Source organism: Oncorhynchus tshawytscha, unplaced genomic scaffold, assembly GCF_018296145.1.
Source record: "Oncorhynchus tshawytscha isolate Ot180627B unplaced genomic scaffold, Otsh_v2.0 Un_contig_142_pilon_pilon, whole genome shotgun sequence".
Lineage (NCBI taxonomy): Eukaryota > Metazoa > Chordata > Actinopteri > Salmoniformes > Salmonidae > Oncorhynchus > Oncorhynchus tshawytscha.
The window spans coordinates 42,291-53,203 of NW_024609492.1; the positions used below are offsets into that span (position 1 = coordinate 42,291).

The window sequence follows — 10,913 nt, forward strand, 5'->3', positions numbered from 1 at the left end:
TACGGGAATATTATACCCATCTAAAAAAGAAAAAATCTGAGAACAGTAATATTGAAGGAAGGTAAGCAACCATTTCTGATTAAAAAACAAATGTGAACATTTTGGAAATAAACTCATAATAATGATATCAAAAAAAATTGTCATCTCACCTCTTAGCTTTGGTGTCATATTCCCCAGAGAGACTCATTTTAGAGGCAGGGCCCCCCTTCTTTCTCGCTCCAGAGAGACTCATTTTAGAGGCAGGGCCCCCCTCCTTTCTCTCCCCAGAGAGACTCATTTTAGAGGCAGGGCCCCCCTCCTCTCTCTCCCCAGAGAGACTCATTTTAGAGGCAGGGCCCCCCTCCTCTCTCTCCCCAGAGAGACTCATTTTAGAGAACTGACCCCTAAACAGAGATCCAACATGTTGGTTGTGGTTAACACAGTAATTATTGAATGTCAATTGTTATCATGTATTAATTATCTCTTATAAACATTTAATAACAGACATATTAAAACAGTCAAGTTATTTAATGCAATCACATGAATATGTAGTTATGACATTTAATCTCCATGGTAACTGTCAATAATAATAACAAGTCACTGTTTGTTAAGGTAGTCATAGACAGTACAGAAACAATAATAATAATAATAATAATAATAATAATAATAAGTCACTGTTTGTTAAGGTAGTTATAGACATTACAGCAACAATAATAATAATAATAAGTCACTGTTAGTTAAGGTAGTTATAGACAGTACAGCAACAATAATAATAATAATAATAATAAGTCACTGTTTGTTAAGGTAGTTATAGACAGAACAGCAACAACAACAATAATAATAATAATAATAATCAAGTTTGTTTGTTAGGTAGTTATAGACAGGTAGTTATAATATAGCAACAATAATAATAATAATAATAATAATAATACTGTTTGTTCACTGTTTGTTAAGGTAGTTATAGACAGTACAGCAACAATAATAATAATAATAATAAGTCACTGTTTGTTAAGGTAGTTATAGACAGTACAGCAACAATAATAATAATAATAATAATAAGTCACTGTTTGTTAAGGTAGTTATAGACAGTACAGCAACAACAATAATAATAATAATAATAATAAGTCACTGTTTGTTAAGGTAGTTATAGACAGTACAGCAACAACAATAATAATAATAATAATAATAATAAGTCACTGTTTGTTAAGGTAGTTATAGACAGTACAGCAATAATAATAATAATAATAATAATAATAATAAGTCACTGTTTGTTAAGGTAGTTATAGACAGTACAGCAACAATAATAATAATAATAATAATAATAAGTCACTGTTTGTTAAGGTAGTTATAGACAGTACAGCAACAACAATAATAATAATAATAATAATAATAATAATAATAATAATAATAATAAGTCACTGTTTGTTAAGGTAGTTATAGACAGTGCAGCAACAATAATAATAATAATAATAAGTCACTGTTTGTTAAGGTAGTTATAGACAGTAAGTCACTGTTTGTTAAGGTAGTTATAGACAGTATAAGAAGGGATAAAATGGAATAATAATAATTAATAGTTTGTAATAATAATAATATAATTATTGTTAACTGTTTGTTATAGACTAGTTACAGAATAGTAGACAGAATAAAATGTAAAGATTGAATAAATAATAATATTGTCACTGTTTGTTAGTAGTAGTTGTTATATTATGTAAAGTAGACTAGGTTATAATGTAAGTAGTGGGTTGTTAGTGATAATGTTATATTATGTAAAGTAGACTAGGTTATAATGTATAGTAGTGGGTTGTTAGTGATAGTATGTTATATTATGTAAAGTAACTAGGTTATAATATATAGTGGGTTGTTAGTGATATAGACTGTTATATTATGTAAAGTAGACTAGGTTATAATGTATATAGTTTGTTAGTGATATGCAGACAAATGTCAGTAAGTCATATACATTAGAGAGGTCTATATAATAATAATAATGACCAGTCTAAACCTGTTCAAGATCAGTTCACATAATGTTATAGTCCTACCAGTAGCAGTACAGAGAATGTATATATAATAATAAGTCATATTTAGATGACCAGCCTAAACCTGACAGATCAGTTCACAGAGACCATCAGGTTTGTCATATGATAAGTGATAGCTCCAACCTACTCTGACTATTGAATGTCTGACATCGACTAACCTTATAATAGTGTGTAGAAAACCAAGACCAACGAGAGTTTGCCCATCTTTATTGTTTGTTCTGAGTTCTAATGTACTGAGAAATAGTGCCATACAGTTTCAACAGCCATTTTATAACTGCGTAGGCTACAAACATACTTTTTAATTTCATATGAGGAAATCACATAACTTACAGTCACTGGTGCAGCCGCCTGTTTTCTTACAGATGAAGTAGCTTTCATAGACAACTCATTCAACCAGCCTAAACAACAGTAAATAAAAGATGTCAAATGGTCAAATAGTTATACATGAAAGACAGGTGTTTTAGTCATATACATTGAGAGTATATATATCCTGATAGAGTCATATACATTAGAGAGTAGGTATATATCCTGATAGAGTCATATACATTAGAGAGGTATATATATCCTGATAGAGTCATATACATTAGAGAGGTATATATATCCTGATAGAGTCATATACATTAGAGAGGTATATATATCCTGATATAGTCATATACATTAGAGAGAGGTATATATATCCTGATAGAGTCATATACATTAGAGAGAGGTATATATATCCTGATAGAGTCATATACATTAGAGAGAGGTATATATATCCTGATAGAGTCATATACATTAGAGAGAGGTATATATATCCTGATAGAGTCATATACATTAGAGAGGTATATATATCCTGATAGTACATTATATATATATCCTGATAGAGTCATATACATTAGAGAGAGGTATATATATCCTGATAGAGTCATATACATTAGAGAGAGGTATATATATCCTGATAGAGTCATATACATTAGAGAGAGGTATATATATCCTGATAGAGTCATATACATTAGAGAGAGTATATATATCCTGATAGAGTCATATACATTAGAGAGAGAGGTATATATATCCTGATAGAGTCAGTCATATACATTCATATACAGAGGTATATATATCCTGATAGAGTCATATACATTAGAGAGAGGTATATATATCCTGATAGAGTCATATACATTAGAGAGAGGTATATATATCCTGATAGAGTCATATACATTAGAGAGAGGTATATATATCCTGATAGAGTCATATACATTAGAGAGGTATATATATCCTGATAGAGTCATATACATTAGAGAGAGGTATATATATCCTGATAGAGTCATATACATTAGAGAGAGGTATATATATCCTGATAGAGTCATATACATTAGAGAGAGGTATATATATCCTGATAGAGTCATATACATTAGAGAGAGGTATATATATCCTGATAGAGTCATATACATTAGAGAGAGGTATATATATCCTGATAGAGTCATATACATTAGAGAGAGGTATATATATCCTGATAGAGTCATATACATTAGAGAGAGGTATATATATCCTGATATATCCTGGTCATATACATTATACATTAGAGTCATATAGAGGTATATATATCCTGATAGAGTCATATACATTAGAGAGAGGTATATATATCCTGATAGAGTCATATACATTAGAGAGAGGTATATATATCCTGATAGAGTCATATACATTAGAGAGAGGTATATATATCCTGATAGAGTCATATATACATTAGAGTCATATAGGTATATATATCCTGATAGAGTCATATACATTAGAGAGAGGTATATATATCCTGATAGAGTCATATACATATACATTAGAGTCATAGAGGTATATATATATCCTGATAGAGTCATATACATTAGAGAGAGGTATATATATCCTGATAGAGTCATATACATTAGAGAGAGGTATATATATCCTGATAGAGTCATATACATTAGAGAGAGGTATATATATCCTGATAGAGTCATATACATTAGAGAGAGGTATATATATCCTGATAGAGTCATATACATTAGAGAGAGGTATATATATCCTGATAGAGTCATATACATTAGAGAGAGGTATATATATCCTGATAGAGTCATATACATTAGAGAGAGGTATATATATCCTGATAGAGTCATATACATTAGAGAGAGGTATATATATCCTGATAGAGTCATATACATTAGAGTCATATCCTACATTAGTCATATACATTAGAGTATATATATCCTGATAGAGTCATATACATTAGAGAGAGGTATATATATCCTGATAGAGTCATATACATTAGAGAGAGGTATATATATCCTGATAGAGTCATATACATTAGAGAGAGGTATATATATCCTGATAGAGTCATATACATTAGAGAGAGGTATATATATCCTGATAGAGTCATATACATTAGAGAGAGGTATATATATAGAGTCATATACATTGATATATAGTAGAGTCATATACATTAGAGAGAGGTATATATATCCTGATAGAGTCATATACATTAGAGAGAGGTATATATATCCTGATAGAGTCATATACATTAGAGAGAGGTATATATATCCTGATAGAGTCATATACATTAGAGAGAGGTATATATATCCTGATAGAGTCATATACATTAGAGAGAGGTATTATATCCTGTCATAGAGAGGTATATATATCCTGATAGAGTCATATACATTAGAGAGAGGTATATATATCCTGATAGAGTCATATACATTAGAGAGAGGTATATATATCCTGATAGAGTCATATACATTAGAGAGAGGTATATATATCCTGATAGAGTCATATACATTAGAGAGAGGTATATATATCCTGATAGAGTCATATACATTAGAGAGAGAGGTATATATCCTGATAGAGTCATATACATTAGAGAGAGGTATATATATCCTGATAGAGTCATATACATTAGAGAGAGGTATATATATCCTGATAGAGTCATATACATTATCCTGAGAGAGGTATATATATCCTGATAGAGTCATATACATTAGAGAGAGGTATATATATCCTGATAGAGTCATATACATTAGAGAGAGGTATATATATCCTGATAGAGTCATATACATTAGAGAGAGGTATATATATCCTGATAGAGTCATATACATTAGAGAGAGGTATATATATCCTGTCATATACATTAGAGTCATATACATTAGTCATATACATTAGTAGGTATATATATCCTGATAGAGTCATATACATTAGAGAGAGGTATATATATCCTGATAGAGTCATATACATTAGAGAGAGGTATATATATCCTGATAGAGTCATATACATTAGAGAGAGGTATATATATCCTGATAGAGTCATATACATTAGAGAGAGGTATATATATCCTGATAGAGTCATATACATTAGAGAGAGGTATATATATCCTGATAGAGTCATATACATTAGAGAGAGGTATATATATCCTGATAGAGTCATATACATTAGAGAGAGGTATATATATCCTGATAGAGTCATATACATTAGAGAGAGGTATATATATCCTGATAGAGTCATATACATTAGAGAGAGGTATATATATCCTGATAGAGTCATATACATTAGTATATATAGAGAGGTATATATATCCTAGAGTCATATACATTAGAGTATATATATCCATCATATACATTAGAGAGAGGTATATATATCCTGATAGAGTCATATACATTAGAGAGAGGTATATATATCCTGATAGAGTCATATACATTAGAGAGAGGTATATATATCCTGATAGTCATATACATTAGAGAGGTATATATATCCTGATAGAGTCATATACATATTAGAGAGGTATATATATCCTGATAGAGTCATATACATTAGAGAGAGGTATATATATCCTGATAGAGTCATATACATTAGAGAGAGGTATATATATCCTGATAGAGTCATATACATTAGAGAGAGGTATATATATCCTGATAGAGTCATATACATTAGAGAGAGGTATATATATCCTGATAGAGTCATATACATTAGAGAGAGGTATATATATCCTGATAGAGTCATATACATTAGAGAGAGGTATATATATCCTGATAGAGTCATATACATTAGAGAGAGGTATATATATCCTGATAGAGTCATATACATTTAGATAGAGTCATATACATTAGGTATATATATCCTGATAGAGTCATATACATTAGAGAGAGGTATATATATCCTGATAGAGTCATATACATTAGAGAGAGGTATATATATCCTGATAGAGTCATATACATTAGAGAGAGGTATATATATCCTGATAGAGTCATATACATTAGAGAGAGGTATATATATCCTGATAGAGTCAATACATTAGAGAGAGGTATATATATCCTGATAGAGTCATATACATTAGAGAGAGGTATATATATCCTGATAGAGTCATATACATTAGAGAGAGGTATATATATCCTGATAGAGTCATATACATTAGAGAGAGGTATATATATCCTGATAGAGTCATATACATTAGAGAGAGGTATATATATCCTGATAGAGTCATATACATTAGGTACATTATCCTGAGAGAGGTATATATATCCTGATAGAGTCATATACATTAGAGAGAGGTATATATATCCTGATAGAGTCATATACATTAGAGAGAGGTATATATATCCTGATAGAGTCATATACATTAGAGAGAGGTATATATATCCTGATAGAGTCATATACATTAGAGAGAGGTATATATATCCTGATAGAGTCATATACATTAGAGAGGTATATATATCCTATATCCTGATAGAGTATATATATCATAGAGTCATTAGAGAGAGGTATATATATCCTGATAGAGTCATATACATTAGAGAGAGGTATATATATTATAGTCATATACATTAGAGAGATCCTGAGGTCATATACATCCTATCCTGATAGAGTCATATACATTAGAGAGAGGTATATATATCCTGATAGAGTCATACACATGAAAGACAGGTGTTTTGCTACAGATGTAGGATCTTAATTTGAGACAGTTTACTGAAGCAGAAAAATTATGTGGATTATAATTAACATTTTAAAGTGGAAAGTGGAAATGACAAACTTCAGAAGCCTTTTAAAACATCAAATACACTGCAAGTTTTAGTTTTCCTGCAACAGGGTGATCAAATTCAGATCCTACATCTGTACAGAGATGATGTCTTTATCTGAAAAAGGAAGTTTGAGTTATTAGCAATGAAGTTGCAACTGTCAGCTGCTGTAAACCTAAGTGATTGGATGTTATAGACCCCAATCTGAACAGTTTCTTCCCCGTGGTTATAGCCTTTAGATCTATGCTCAGTCTACCTAGTTCAATATATTGTTGTACGTAAACTTTGTGCAAACTCCACCGCCTGTATTCTGTCTCTTAATGTTTTCTTTCACTAGCAGCACCATGTCACCATGTTAAATAATGTGTTCAGATGTAGGATCTTTCCAACTCTGAGGACATGTCATTGTGATGTCATTTATTACATTTCAACCTGTTGATAAAGGCAACTAGAAGGCTGAACCCAGAAGACAACTCTAAATCAACACTTACTGATATTATCCTAAAATCCTTTCACTCATATTATTGTGTCTCTTTGTTCAACGAATGTCGGGCAGCCTGTGCTGTTAATATAGTTGAAAACAGCAGGCAGGGAGGTCAACACCCTACGGGCAGCCTGTGCTGTTAATATAGTTGAAAACAGCAGGCAGGGAGGTCAACACCCTACAGGCAGCCTTGCATATATAGGGTTAACCCACATGGTGGGAATTGTTACCTGGCTCACACAAAAGCCATGTCTGACACCAATGTAGCAAACAGCGGGGCAGGGAAGTCGAACCCAGGTTGCATGTGTTAAAGGTGAACAACCTACCACGCATCGCACCATTGGCATCAATTGGGTAACTTGGTTGATTGTGCTCAAGCATTGGACATAGAGGAATTGTGCAGCCTGTGGCTAATATAGTGAGGATCACACACTATAGAGGAACTATGATACAATTACATTATCATATGAAATGCAGGAGGATCACTACACTATAGAGGAACTATGATACAATTACATTATCATATGAAATGTAGAGGATCACTACACTATAGGACTATGATACAATTTAATTATATGATCAGCACACAGAGGAATTACATTATCATCTGAAATGTTAAATGTAGAACTATAATATATGAATGTTGATATATTGAATTTGACTTGACCACGTCCAGTCAGCTCCATGTTGTATGATTAAACTGACACCAACCTGTCTCAGTAGAAGTAGACTGTTAGGAGTGTTTTACTGTCATTCACTATACTAACATTACACCAGACATTTAATTTATCTACTGTTGAGTGTTTTACACATTCACTATACTAACATTACACCATACATTTAATTTATCTACTGTTAGGAGTGTTTTACTTCCTTCACTATACTAACATTACACCATACATAAAACAACATTTAATGTAGGAGTGTTATCTAACATTACACCAGACATTTAATTATCTATACATGTGTTAAACTTCACAGGTACTACATTACACCACACATTTAATTTATCTACTGTTAGAATTGTTAGTGGCTTCACTATAGGCAACATTCAGACATTTAATTTACCTACTGGAATGATTAAACTATACTAACATTACACCATACATTTAATTTATCTACAGTGTTTACTACTACTATCACATTACACCTGATACATTTATTTATTAGGGCACTATACTAACATTACACCAGACATTTAATTTATCTACTGTTAGGAGTGTTATATTCATATACTAACATTACACCATACATTTAATTTACTAACATTGTTTACATTTTAATTTATCTACAGTAGAATCTACTAGGAGTGTTTACTGTCATTCACTATACTAACATTACACCATACATTTAATTTATCTACTGTTAGGTGTTCTATGTCATTCACTATACTAACATTACACCAGACATTCATTTATCTACTGTTAGGAGTGTACATTCACTATACTAACATTACACCATACATTTAATTTATCTACTGTTAGGAGTGTTATACTTCACTATACTAACATTACACCATACACATTTAATTTACTTACATTACACCATACATTTAATTTATCTACTGTTAGGAGTGTTTTTTCACTATACTAACATTACACCATACATTTATTTATCTACTGTTAGGAGTGTTATACTACACTATACTAACATTACACCAGACATTTAATGTCTCTACACACTTTACAATAATCCCTGGCAGGATTCTCACCTTGTAGCCTGAATTCACAACCAGAACATGTCAAGTCATTGAGATATTTTCTGTTCTGTTCTGTATATTCTGATGGATGAGGCCTGAGCTGGAATGTGAAGCTAACTGAAGCTGGCTAACTTTAGAAAACCAGTATATCTAGCTAGTATCATAGTTTACCCCTCAGGCTACGTTCAGGTTTCAGCATCAGGCAGGTATCAACATGCCGAGTCGTAGGCTACAACCTGGGTTGTATTCATTAGTTTACTCCACAGCCAACAGTTTTAAAATGTTGCTGTCACGCCCTGACCGCAGAGAGCCCTTGGTTCTCTATGGTGTTGTAGATCAAGGCATGACTAGGGGGGTGTTCTAGTTTTCCTATTTCTATGTTGGTGTGCTTGGTATGGTTCCCAATTAGAGGCAGCTGATTATCGTTGTCTCTAATTGGGGATCATGCTTCAGTTCTCCATTGTTGTTTTGTGTCTGTGTGTGTTGCACCACGTAGTCACGTTTTGTTGCTTGGTTATTGTTTTGTGAAGTAGTTCCACTTTAAATAAATATGTGGAACTCAACACACGCTGTGCCTCGGTCCCTCCATTACAACGACCGTGACAGTTGCATAAAACACAAACAGTTCACTGTAAACTACACTGTACAATGACCTAAACAGTTCAATAAAAACAATGTGACCTAAACAGTTCTGTTGCTGTAGGTACCTAAACAGTTCCTTCTGTACAATTCTAAACATATACTGAACCCTCTGTGGAAAGGATTCTTCATGGAACCTAAAAGGTACCAAAAGGGTTCTACAAATGTGACCTACAACAAAGAACACTTTTAGATTACTATGACCTAACAGGAGTGTCACCCTGGGGCACACACTTCACACGCATCTAATTTGTATTATGTGACCTAAGTTCACTGTAAACGCTGTACAATTCAAGGTAAAGGACTATAAACTGTACACATGTACACACTGTAAATATTCAACTATATGTAAACACATACAATGTCATCAACTAGTTACTGAAACACTGTACAATATGACATCAACAGTTATGAATACACTAACAATATGACAACTAAACAGTTCACTGTAAACACTGTCAACTATACTGAACACAAACATATCATCACTATGTAACATCTACTGTACAATGTGACCTAAACAGTTACACTCTACAATGACCTAAACAGTTCTGTACAATGATAAACAGTTCACTGAATACACTGTACAATGTGACCTAAACAGTTCACTGTAAACTGTTCTGTACAATGTGACCTAAACAGTTCACTGTATAACACTGTACAATGTGACCTAAACAGTTCAACTGTAAACACTGTACTGTAACCTATCAGTTTCTGTATGAACCTAAACAGTTCACTACAATGTGACCTAAACAGTTACTCATAAACTGTACAATGACTTCTAAACAGTTCACTCAACTAATGAATACAGTTCATAAACTGTACAATCTAAACAGTTCACTATAAATCTAAACAGTTCACAAGTTCACTGACAATGTCTAAACAGTTCACTGTTGCTGTACTCTGTGACCTAATCAGTTCACTGTATGACACTGTACACAGTTCACTGTGACCTAAACTGTTCACTGTTCACTGTACAATATCTCTAAACAGTTCACTGTCTGTTGTTCACTATCAATGTGACCTAAACAGTTCACTGTAAACACTGTACAATGTGACCTAAACAGTTGAAA

At 32.3% G+C, this 10,913-nt stretch overlaps 1 long non-coding RNA gene across 1 annotated transcript; it reads right to left on the reverse strand.

The window, feature by feature from the left end:
• Window positions 1-325: 325 nt before the first annotated feature.
• LOC121844965 lies at window positions 326-9,797 on the reverse strand. Its single transcript, XR_006082250.1, has 3 exons — window positions 9,214-9,797; window positions 2,343-2,410; window positions 326-383 (listed from the first exon to the last, which is right to left on the reverse strand). It is a non-coding gene; the product is annotated as an uncharacterized LOC121844965 (long non-coding RNA).
• Between the last annotated feature and the right edge of the window lie 1,116 nt (window positions 9,798-10,913).